General features: G+C 44.4%; 1 protein-coding gene across 5 annotated transcripts in view; it reads right to left on the reverse strand.

The window, feature by feature from the left end:
* Nucleotides 1-12139, reverse strand: part of LOC115404433 (non-muscle caldesmon-like) — a 51068-nt gene extending 38929 nt beyond the window's left edge. For all 5 annotated transcript variants that reach the window (XR_003933351.1, XR_003933352.1, XM_030113763.1 and 2 more), the window contains exon 1: nucleotides 12007-12139. The gene's annotated coding sequence lies outside the window, so the exon portion shown is untranslated. The remainder of the gene's footprint in view (nucleotides 1-12006) is intronic.
* Between the last annotated feature and the right edge of the window lie 1110 nt (nucleotides 12140-13249).

Genomic DNA, 13249 nt, shown 5'->3' on the forward strand with positions numbered 1-13249 from the left:
TCTCGCGCTCACTTACAGTTCACAGAAAGGTCACCAGTCTCTCACAAGGCCAATATTGAGGCACAGACACACCTTAAGGGAATTTAGAGCGGCTGATTAATGCCAGTGTGGTACCCAGTTAACCAAACAAACAAAAAACGCAAATGCAAATGTAAAACAGAGGCCTGGAATTGACCCGTTCTTCTGCTACAAATTACAAACTAAAAATCTTACGGGATCAAAATCAGTACCCAACCCACACAGTTCAGATTGGTTACAAGAAATATGGATTGCAGCAGACAAAGCACCACAGAGGTAAGCACAAAAAAATCTGTAGTATAAATCAGCTTTAAACCTCATACCTGCTGCGGTGGACTTATCTTGACAGCTTAAAGTCGAGGAGCTTCCCACACAAAATCACCAAATGTGAAAAACTTGCCTTTTTCTCGAAAATGGCATTAAAATTTGCTTTAGAATCAGAACATGCACATTGAATCAGTCTGAAAAATCTCCCAACTTCTTCCCCAAAACTCATTGAACTTTTGTAAGTCCGCTGAGCCTCTGAGGGATCTGCGAGGCTGAAGTTGTTTCTGTGGATGGTTACGGCGGTTGGTATTATTCATGTGGCAGCCAGCCAACTCCGATGGGTACATAGCTTCTGCCTACAAATCCTCCGAGAGGTGAAAGGCCAAAGTTGAAGTCTTTAGGCTCTGAATGTACCAAGCAGTGGTGACGCCACACAAAAACTTCGGTCTGCAGCAACAGGAAACTTAACATTTAGCACCGAGGTCAGCAGCATGGCCCATTTTTAGCTTGTCTTCAGGTCTGTTGTGCTGACTAGTTTCACTGCAGCTAAATATTCAGACAGGAAGTTTCTGTGTTTTAATTATCAGCGAGTTGAAGTTCGCTGAAGAAGCAACGCAGCGATGGACGTCATTGCTGTTGACTGCTGCACTCAAAGAAAGACTGTGACTGGTTTTAACATTGATCTATTCATGCAATCAATCTGCAATGAGGATGGCACAGTCCTGATTAACTGCTTTCACCAACTGCAAGCAACACATATGTGGAGGTTCCTAAAGCTCACAGTTGCGCTCATTGTCGGTGTAGACACCAAAGTGGCCAACAGTACAAACACCTGCAGGCGTCTGTGGCAGAGCAGCCTTCACCGGGCTTGAACTGCGCCCTTGAGGAGCCACCCCACGTCTGTCTGCGTCTCTCTTTCTGTGGTTATGTGACTTTGAGATCCACTGCCAGAAATTCCAGGAAGCCCCGGAGCTTCATGAGACATAACAAAGCTTTCTCTTTCTCTCTCCCTCTGTCTTCGTCTCTTCCACTGCAGATCACACTGTTCCTCTGTCTGCTTCAGCAGGCCTCAAAGCTCCACGCTTCACTCTCTAAAAGACCTAAAAAGTCTTTTTTTTTTCTCTCTCAACGGCTGATTGACTCCTATCAAACCCATTATAAATGTCTGCGTTTCTTACTTTTAATGCTTGTGCTAATTTCAGACCACAGACTATTTAGACCATGGAAGATGCAATCATCACTGAACGCCATTAGAGCGACGTGGCATTTACCACCAAATTGAGGATAAAATTCAGCTTCAGAGGTTAATATATGTGTGATATTTAAGCCTCATAATTCCGAAATTTATTAGAATAACACATATCTCAGACAGCCATGAAATTGTAAATAATTGAGCGGTGCTCTTAGGAGGCTCCTCTGGTTGCTACAAGTCGTCTTCTGTAGCTGATGGCGAAGCTGGAAATGAGATTTGGTTCACAAAGCAGTGGCGCCTAATTGGAATAAATCCAAGAACACAGCAAACCCTCCTGGACACATTAACCCCCACCCCCTCCCGACCTGGCACTAATCTGTCCAGAGGGGGCTCCGCCATGCTGGAAGATTGCCTCCTCCACCTGGGTCAACTCTGCACCTCAAACACACAGACGCACGCCATGAACCCTCCTCGCACACGCCGGCGTGCACCTACAGACATCCCTACTCGCCCACCACCCACCTCGTGTTTATGTTCGGAGCTTGAGTGACTGGTATTTCATTTCGGCCTGCCCGGAGCCCTTTCGCACAGTTTGGCTTGGCCGGTGTACCATTACTGGTCATTAAGTCTAACCTGAACTAATAGGGGCCCATTTTCCAAGGTGGTCTCCCAGGTGGCTGTCACAGGAGTGAGTGGCACTGCGGGGCTCTGGAATTGACACACGAACGCGCGGTCTCACGAAAAATCTGCCGGGACGCGAGCCAGCCTCCGTCGTACAAGAGACGCAGCCTCTTTGATAACAAGAAGCCATTGTTCTGCGGGGGCGTCTGGGTGTTTTGTTTCTCATTAAGGCAGGTTTAATGAGGCCAGCCAGAACGGGCAACCAACCCCATCTCTCATGTAAACCCTACCGTCTGCACCCTCTCTGCATTTGATCCAATGAAACATCAACAGTGCATCTAGAGAACTATGCCGCTCACCCGTAAATAAAACCAAGTGAAGCCAAGAAAAGCAACATGCTAATCCAGATTCCACTGTAAAGCTATTCAGCATGGCTGAAACTAATACTCCTACATCAATATTCGACTAGAAAAAAGCTTAAATCAATATCAGACAGTAGACCCCTCATACGTTTAGGCTGTGCTCCTCTCCGTTGTGACGCGTGTCATCATTAATCAGAAGAGAAGGAGCCATTAGTCTGAATGCCGGGATAATTAATCCAACCTCACACCCCATTAGCTATCATGCTCAATTTGTGCAGAGAGAGCTGTGTACAGCGTAAATAAGCAGAGTCGGTGGGATCTGACTCTACTATCCCTGAAAAGGACTGGTCTTCATACGTCCCAGGCAGGAAACTACCGAGCGCTCATGCTGTAGTTCAGCTGGATATTACAAATCAAGTTGGAAGCACTGAAAAATGAATCACCGGTGCTTTTTCAAACATTGGGAATTTGTGAACTCTAATGTCTGATCAGAGGATAATGGTACACACATGTATCTCAGTAGTTAAAAAAAAAAAAAAAAATGTGGCTGGACTTGAGCACTACAGCCAAACCATAAGCCTTCAACAAGGTTAAACTGCAGCAGGGCACAAAGTATGAATCAGCCCTTTAGTTTAATAAGTACCATTTGGCTGTCACCTCGGCGGCCGTGGAGCTGCTCTATTACAGCAAAGCCCCTCCAGTACAGAACTGGGGTTATTCAATAAAACCCTGACTGAGTGTTTCTCCCAATCACCACTGGCAGAGCTCTGATGAGGGAAAGAGCTCTCCTATGCCAGCCTCTGTCCCCGCGGACCACTGTCTGATTAAAATGGTTTTCTGAGGCCATATTTTTGTTCTGCTTGTCCCCTTGCCAGACCCAAGTTAGAGTACAAAGAGAAAAATTGACAAATCACCTAACGCACGCTGAAACGAAGCCGCGTAAACTGATTTAATCTATAAAAGCCACTGTTAGGCGGATGGATGGGAGTGCTGGGTTTGGATTTTTTTTTTTTTTTTTTTTTTTTTAAGGAATCATTGGTATCTATATCTCAAAGATACAGGAAGAGATTTCAGGAAGTATAAACAAACTCTACATTTGTGAGGCAGTGCTGAAGGAGGAATGGCTTCACATCAGCTATCCTGCGCTTTTGATCTTCAGCCTTAATCACTTTCAGCCCCCCCCCCCCCCGGCCCTCTGCTGCTCGCACACTGATCTTTTAAACCCCCTCGCTCAGTTCAACAGGGCAGTGACATGTGAAGTGGAAAGAAATGGCAACAACGGGGCGACCCGCGAGCGCCGACTCTCCGATTCCCAATCCTCTCGCCTTGCTGGTAGTTGCATTCCTGAGCAATCCTCGGAGGCTCGTATGTAAATGCCGGAGTATGCTTCTGATTAGCAGGCACAAAGAGTACACTCTATAAATGCACTCTTAAACAATTACCGCTGCTCCCAACTGCAGCCCCCGACACAGACCTCAGACTGTGCTGCTGCCTCGCCGGCCTCTTCAGGTGGGAAAGTTGGACGTGGACCATTTACAACAATACGCCTCGCTTTAAGACACATGTCTGACGTTACGCACCAGACGCAGCAAGCAGGAACATTACGAATGAATGAAACTTTACTAAGTGATGAAATAAGCTAAATGAATGCATGCAGGCCATCATTTTGATTGCCGATTAATGACTTATACCTGGGTAAGTTAACCCATTGTGTTTGGCCTCCAGGTAAGCGTCACACTGTGCTGAAATCCCCTAGAAACCACAGAGAGTATTTTAGTGCTGTTTAGCTCATTGCTTTGGCTTTCTTCTGTGCAATTGTTTTTGTTTAAAGAGTAAATGCTGTAATAAACCAACTGGGCACTTTCTTGCCTGGAACAAAACTGTTGATCGACAAAGTCAGAGACAAGAGGGAGAGAGAGAGAGAGAGAGAGAGAGAGAGAGAGAGAGAGAGAGAGAGAGAGAGAGAGAGAGAGAGAGAAAAAGATAATTTCCTCAGGAGACAAAAGCAGAGCTATAAAAGGCTAAAAAAAGAAGTCAGAGTAAAGCACTGTGTTCCCAGTTTGTCACTCTAGGATAAATGTTGCTCTTGGTCTTAAAAATATAAAGGCTAGTGTATAAAATATAATATAAAAATTAACAAAAAATATTGAACTGAGCATAAAAACTCAGCATAAATACAACCTCCCTTCAAAAATTGGTCTATGTGTGATCAATCTTAATTTACACATTAAATTTGCCTGTTTTGTGTTTGAATGGGATTCGATGTCATTACAGTGACAGTGATCCTGCTGGAATTTCTGCTCCAAAAACAACTCTTTGGCTGAATCAGCATGAAAGTCCCAAAAAAAAATTAAAACTATTGAAGAACTGAAAGGTTCATATTTTCTAATACTTTGACAAAAATTTCACATATAGTTTTTTTTTTTTTTTTTAAAGTGCTGCTTTAGCGAATATATCTATAGATATATGCAGTACGGTAAAATATTAGAGTGTAGCTGTTAAATTGAAAAATGAAAAAAAAAAACTCCTTATGGGCCTGATTTACTATTATTCTGCACAGATCATGCTAAATTACATGCTCACGCAAATAGCTTGACATCATGTTGGAGGGCATTGCGTGCGTTATTCCTGTTCACATGACAATGGAGTGATTGGATGTAGCAGCCACAATCACTTATATCTGATAAAATTGGGTTTTTTTTTGTGTTTTGATGAGAACTATCCAATATATCAGAGTGTTATAGATTTAAATCTGAATCTGCAGCGAAGTGAAGGGAAAAAGTGTGGCAACGTTTGAGATTCAGACGGCTAAATGACCTAGAAATCTTATAATAAAGTTAGTGAATAAAAGCCATGGCGAGCCAGCTGAGGAATTACAACAATAACAGCAGCGCTGAGCAGATTTGCACTTCGTTTTAAAACACAGTCGTAAAGAACACAGGCATTTTAATAGGTCATAAATCACATTGTGCATAGTACATTAAACTATTAGCATAAAGTAGTTTCAGCATTTTGCGCATCTGGTACACAATCATTACAGCGTATTGTTATTAAATCAGCTTTAAATCACCTTAGACCATGGCTTTTTTTTTTTTTCCATTCTATTTTTTCAGATCAGTCAAATTGTTATTAGTCAAGAACTAAATGTATAGATGCATCTTCTCATGTGATTTATGTAACACTTTAATGTTATGTAAAACTGTGATAGATATCCTGATTTGTAAGAGATCAGATACCACTGCTTCAACAATACTTGCATGATTACATCTTCCCTTGACTTCAGTGGTCTGAATAGATGATTTGGGTTTACGTCACTCACAAAATTAATTATGCAACATTTACTAGTTCCACTTTCTCAAAAGTATGCTTTTCCTTTGCAGCGTTTGATTCTTATAAACCGACTTTATTTGGCTTTTGGAGCTTATAAAGAGTTCAGTCAAGAAAGTAACCGGCAAATTTGACGTCAAAAATAATGACTGCCTTCAGACCGACGGGCCGACATATAGGCTGTCAGACCGTGTAACAACACTGCAGTGTGCTCAAGTTACTCACACCAAGACTTAAAATAAATGTTCAAATACTTGGTTGGAATAAAAAACAGAAATGAAGCTCATCCAAAGTCTGAAACAATATTACAGTGGGAGCCTGACTCATGTGAATACCCATGTAAGGACACAGTGATTGTTTTATGTGCATGAGGTCAGTCCTCACTTCCATCATTACCACATACAAGCTCGTTCTCGCCCCTGCCAGTTCTCACTCCCAGCGTGGCAGACGTCCAACGCCGACTCGGCGAGCCGTCCCGGGCATTCGCCATACACACTTCAGCGCGCACGGCACCCCTGTGGCCACGAGCATAAATCCAGCAGGCGTAGGGCCGACCCACACACGGCCCTGTCTGTCCTGTCGTCCCCCGCCCCCCACCCCCCCGGTACGATTCATCGAGCGGTTAACCTTGATAACTGTGTAAACACATGACCTCACTGGTCATGTGTTCACGCCGAGCGGCATTTTTCACACACTCCTCTGGGATTTACATCACCTTATTCCCTCCACGTCCCCCTAATTCCCCATTACCCTAAACTATGGGACTTTTAAGCGGCGATTTGACAGGCGCTTGATTAGCCATGTTTGTTTAATTTAGAGACTCTTTGGGGGAAAAAAAAAAAAAAAGACAAAAAAGCTGAGAGGAGAAGAGAGAAAGAAGAGAAGGAGGAGGAGGAGGGGAGAGCGGAGGTGAAGAGAGGACAGAGGGGAAAGAACGGAAAGTTGGCGGGGAGACGAGGCCGGGCGAAGTGAGAATGAACGCTATAGCAATCATTTCTTTTGGGGAGAAAAGCTGCTGAGGCAGAGGGAGACTGGTGTTACAGGAAAGAGAGCGGCGGGGCAGAGGAAAAGTTAATGTAGCCGTTAGGAGAGAGACATGTAAGGTGGTTTTTCTGTGCCACAGGGACACGCCGTGCACGTCTGAGGTCCCAGTGGGAGGACGGTGAAGGAAAACACCGGGCCAATCAGCTAACAGAGACATTTCCTGTGCTTGTTTTATCAGATGAGAAGAAGCCCAAAGGCTAAACGTCCCCTCTCAACAAGGTTGTACACTTCTCAGAATAACCCGCTTTTGGGGGGAACGAAGGTTAGAACATGCATCTTTGTGGGATGACATCAGAAGTGCTGCTTCGGAGCGCTGACCTCACTCTCGCGCAATCAATCACACGCAAAAACCTCACGAAACGTGGACCATGCGAGCAACAGAGGAGGTTTTACCTTTTAAGATATAAACCAAGACTGCCTTGTGAATTAAATCATCTAAAAAAAAAAAAAACAGGAATTAAGTCAGCGATCAAGAAATACAATGGTCTTTTTCTACAGCTATGCAGCTTCTGGCAGGACTTGGCATCTGGCAACAAGCAGATGGCGGACCAATATGCCAATTACCAACTCTGACATGCCGCGCTGCCTGTTAGGTAATCTGGCCTTGAATGATTGCACTTTAAAGTTAGAAAATGATATGAGTGAGAGGTTGATCTAACAAACCCTCTTCATCAGAGTGTGACTAAAACCCAGAGGAATTCAAACACAGGTCTCCAGCGCCCACGTGACGGGCGGCTTCAGACAGGAGAGTCAAAGGCTGGGTTTGGAGAGAAAGTAGCGATACAGAACCGGAGAACAGGACGGTTGGACAAATATGGTACGAACGGTTGCAGATCTGCCAGTCTTTTTATAGAGATATCATGATGACGATGAATATGCATCTATAAATAAATAGATGTTTGGCTAGAAGTGCCAAAAGTTTAACAAATTCTCTTGAAAACGTTGTTGTGTAATACGGGTCTTGATTAGGTGGCAAATCCATCACAGGAGAGGAAAAAAGAAAAAAAAAAAAAGCAGCAGTTTTCATCATCCAGGAGAGAGAGGAACACGTGAGAGCCCCGTGTTCCCCCCACAGAGCTGCTCCACGTCAGCTCGACTGCAAAATCAGGAACAACAAACAGAACACAAAGGGACACGGGAGCTTTTCAAATAACGGGAATTTATACAGTATATCACAAACGTCTTCAAAACACTTACTCCATAAATAAACACCATCTAAGGTTTCAACTCCTCCTGTGACTGTGCAAGAAATTAACAACCCACCCTGCCAGTTTTTTTTTTTTTTGCCTGCCACCGGCTGACCGTCGCTACCCCAGGGAAAGAGTTAAGAATCCCTCCTCCAGCCCAACATCTGCCCGTCCGTCCAAACTCACCATATTATACAACTTTGTGTGCGGTTCTGGATGCAAGCGCATTCAAATTACATGCTATCGAATTCAAAGGCGAGCGGGGGAACAGAACAAGCCGAGAGCCAGGATCCCATGAGCGCCGGCTGCACCGTCAATCACCGCCTCCTCTAATGAACTGGACGCCGCCCCCGCCCCTGCTGCTGTCCAGAAATGACACAAATCCGAAACCTAAACCGACACAACAAATGACACAACAAGCCAGCCGGCTGCATCTCTGTCTCAGACCATATTTCTACGCCAAACAAATCTGCACGGCATTACAAGACTTGCGCGCAGGAAACGTGCTTGACATAGTTTCACTGGTCCGTTATGAGAAGAAAACCAGAAAACCGCTTTGGCACCTGCCGCGCAGGAGCAATGTATGTTTGGACGGACGCGTCAGCGTGCGATCGCTGGAAACTCGACCACATTTGGAGAAAGAAAAAAAAAACCTCGATACCGAGCACAGCATAGGTAAACATCCATTAAAAAAAAAAAAAACAGAACAGAACAGTCTGATCATTTGTATCTCAATATTGTCGCTGCCAGTTTTCCATTCTATTCAAATTCAGTTCGCCACTTGGTTGGCTGCCTGAGCTCGGTGGTTGTTAAGAAAAAAAGAAAAAAAAAAAAGTACTGCCTTGCAAGGAAACTCTGGATTCCTGCTTTGGAATCTGATAGCGCGGTGGATTATGAGCATGTAGCATCAAGCTATAACAAAGGACCCACATATAATGCATGCGTGTAAACACGTCGCTGCACATGCTTCATGCTTTTGTGCACGCTGACGAGAACGAGGCAAAAAATAATCATGCAATCCAAAGTCGAACTTTAATCAGTGAGCGACGGGAGAAAGTGAATGGAAAAGACGATGGAGGAAGAGAGAGAGAGAGAGAGAGAGAGGGAGAGAAAGAGAGCATACAGTAACTAGAAGCCTTCACCGCACCATGCAGTCCAGAGCCAGACTCCGGAAATGCATGGCAGTGTTCCCTACATCCTGCCCGCCCAGTCCTAACCCTGGCCCTGGCTCTCGCCCCACGCTGCCAAACCCCTGTTATCACTCCATGCAATTACCTCCAGATTCTTCTGCACCCATATCATATCGTGCCAATTATAAAATCCCCTTCTAAGTACAAAGCGCTACTCGCATTATAGCGCAAGAGCCTGCAGTTAAATGTGTGTTTCAGCCTGGAAATAGACGCGTGGGAGCGTGTTTGTGAAACAACATGCACGCAAAGATTGGAAAAAAAGAAACAAAAACATTGAAAAATCCGCAATTATGAAAATCGAGGTCAACTGTACATAGAGAGTAAGCACTGCGCCAGCTTTATTTGACGTTGGAGAGGAATTCAAGCGGTAAAATCAATTGAATAAACAGAAACACAGAAAAGTAATGAGTCACTTAGTTATTCAATAAAGTTAGACGTCAGCATTTTAAAAAGGTTCAGAGGAATGGAATGATCAGCTAAATACAAAACCAAAACAAACGAAACCGTTGGCTGTGTAAATCGGTCATGAACCCAGAAACTACTGGAACTTTAACTGCTTTAGCGGTTTGCGTTCTGTTTTCCCCAAATAACCGAGATATTGTTGTCAGTTAGAATCACCAATACTGTGAAGCAGCAGGACAACCAGGGACCGTTTCTACACTGCGCTACGCTCACACGAGATGTGACTTACATTAAATGTCCTTTTTCGAGGTAGCCTTCAGGCCTGGAACCAATTTTTATTGGCTAATTACTTGAAATGTACCAAGATGAACTCACTCCCTGGGTTGTGGGTTTTAAGAAAAAAAAGAAACATTTTCAGCATTTGGACTGCAATTTCCTGTAGAAATAAATAAAGTACCTGTGCTGACATGATTTAAACTGAAAAATCAGTTGAATCACTTGAACAAAAAGGTAGCAGAAGCTGTACATCTCTCTCTTTGGGTCGCTTCCTGTATTTGCTCCGGATCACATGATCTTTCCCACCTGCACAAATGAAGCAAACTACTCGATAAAGAAACTCCAGTCTGCTTGAAATTGCATGATAAAAGTCTATTCTAAAGAGTTTGTGCTGTGCGATAAAATAAAAAATAAGCTACAGCTATGCAACTCTTTTGAAAATTCTCTGACTTAAGAAACATGACGCTACTATGTGCGAGTAGATGAACAATCACAACAATGGCGGCCTCCAGCGCGGCCAACGTTCAGTGAAACCGCTAAAACTGATAAAAACGGCGTGGAAATAGTTCAAACAGCTGAAAGCAGCAGTTGACCTTGGTAAGTAGCACTGGAAAAAAACAGCAAAGCATATGTGAAACCTGTATTTCACCTTCAAAAACATATGGTGGTGGATATTTAGAAACAACGTACACATTAACGTGATGAACTCCGGGCAGTTTGCGCTAATGAGCGGGTGCTGGGGGCACCGGGACGGAGCCGCGGGGGTCCGGACTGCTGGGAAACCGCAGGGCTGGAAGACTGTTATGCGGCGCATTCCAGAGGCCATTCCAATCATCTGTCACCAGGTTGGGTCTGCACCTTATAAGGAGCGGAGGGGCATTCTCCACGTGTTTTCCAAACACCACACAATTTATCAGATACAGTTTCATGGACAATTACTTTGCTGTTTTCTGGCCTGGAAGCATTGAAAGAAGCTCCTTCCACTCTCTGCTGCTTGAAATGCCGACGTTTTTCAAAGATAGTCCTCTGTTATAAAAAGGCCTTTATTCTAAACTCAAGCACAATGAGATGACATAGCCCGAGGGGTGGTGGGATTACAAAGAATGTGATATCCTGAAGGGAGCGCCTCGCTGCAAGACCCCGCTGTGGCCTTTATTTCTGCAGGAGATGCTGAATGCGTCTAAAGTTAAAAACAACTGGCTTCTGTATCTCAACAAGCTCTTCTGTTCAGAGGACGTGTGGCGGACCGGTGGAACATCCAAAACCAGCTTTGTGCTGTGATTTTTCCACATGTCAGATCTCAACAGGCGCATTCTGCAGCGATGGTGAAAACATAAATCACCTACATGGACTACACATTTTTCCCCAGAATAAATGATAAAAAGGAGAAAAAAAAAAGCAAGTAAAACGTTTTTGTTTTTTTTCTTTTAAGACCTCATTAATTAGTTGAAAGCCTGAACAGACCGTATTTCAAGTTAAAACGCTCCAACTGGGACCAGAGGAGTCGCGCTTTTCTCCTCACATCCGCTCGGAGTTGGGGGCTCTCCGAGGCGCAGTGTGGATTAATTCCCCCCCCCCCCCCACACACACTTCGGGAACGCCTGGATTAAACGACGCGGTGGAGAGAAAAGACGAACACGGTCCTGGAAACACCGGCGCGCGGCGGCGTTACTCGTTACTCGTTTCCTGAGTGTGAACGCGGTGCGTGAGGCGATGGGAAAAGTTGTCTGTCCCAGGTTTTTGGGAAAGACCCCCCTCCTCCTCCTCCTCCTCCGTGCCTTCATACTTTTGTTCGATAAGAATCAGAAGGAGGGAGCGCGCATTACAACACCACGTTGCGCTTTTCTTTGTGCGTAAATATTTTACGGACACACCGCTGGAAAGTTTTTTTTCTAAAGTACGACCGCAAGTTACTTTTAGTGGGGTTTTCTTTTTTTTCTCTTTTTTTTTGGGAGAGAACAGCGCACAAAAGGGGGAGCGGCTTACAGCCGAGATATCCCGTGAAAAGTACAATCCACTGCGCGCACACGAGATCATCTGTCATTTTACGCACCGATCGCTTCAGCATCCGCACATCCGAACAAAGTTTGGGTTTTCTTTTTTTTTTTTTTTGCACTTACCTGCGGGTCTTAACGGGACAAAGTCGAGCTGAGAGAGTCGAGTGAGAGGAGAGGAGAGGAGAGGGAGCCAGTCTGCAGTCGGTCCTCCACTACACTCAATGATAAAACCGAGCTGAAAGCCCTTCAAGCCCCTCCCTTCAAGACATGACCACACATCCACTCCGGTCTGCAGACTGAGATCTTAAAGCGGAATGGAAATGTGTCACATCCAAACGGACTTTCTGGCAGGGAATCAAACATCTGGAGAGATCACATGGAATGGAGGTGCTGCATGTGTGGCACGAGGTGCCACAGAGGAAGTCATTATAAGAAAAACTTTCATGTTCAGGTGTGCTTGCAGCATTACTTCTCTGGGGGAGATGAATGTACAATATATTGCTTATTTATCTCAGCAGATAATAATAGTATAGCATGTGAAAAACAAAAAATATGAGGACAGATAAATCAGTCACCCAGATCCAATCCAGACAGAATCATTTGTAACTATGCCTGTAAAATGACAAAGAGAACTTTGTTTTTTTTTTCCAGTATGAATAATTGTTATTTCTAATTTATTCAGTATGAATCAGACTGTCTTCAGAACAGCAGGAGAGCCAAGAGAAGACATGCAATCATAGTTTCAGCATTACCACCGTGTGTGTGTGTGTGTGTGTGTGTGTGTGTGTGTGTGTGTGTGTGTGTGTGTGTGTGTGTGTGTGTGTGTGTGTGGATTCAAAAATCAAATGCAACACTTGATCTGCAGATGTGAGACATATCTTCTGGCTATTTCACTGTATTTTTCTCCAAGATGGATCTGTTAAAAAAAAAACAAAACAAAACAAAAAAACGCTTTGAAATGGTGCTAATGAAATGATTATTTAGGAGTCCCTTTGCTTAATTTTTGCAGTTTCGTGCCCCTCCATGACCCCAAGTTGGATAAAAATGGAACTGAAGAATAATGGCTGGATTGTCTGTTTTCACCGCGCCATCAACACGGGCAGATATTACAGGACGAAAGGGAGGTATGGATTTGAAATACAAATCACAACTCCCACCAAACACATGATTTCTAGAACCGCCATAGTGCATCACATCATCGGCATGGACGTCCTGTCGCTGTCCGGCATTTCCTTTGCACTCAGCACCAGTGTTTCAGCTTAACGATCATCAAGTGTCATGAACGCTGCAAAAGTGCCGTTCCATCTTCCACTCCCTCCACTAAACGCTCTCGGCCTGGAGGTTTGTAAAGGATGCACGGCCTCAT

Source organism: Salarias fasciatus, chromosome 17, assembly GCF_902148845.1.
Source record: "Salarias fasciatus chromosome 17, fSalaFa1.1, whole genome shotgun sequence".
NCBI lineage: Eukaryota > Metazoa > Chordata > Actinopteri > Blenniiformes > Blenniidae > Salarias > Salarias fasciatus.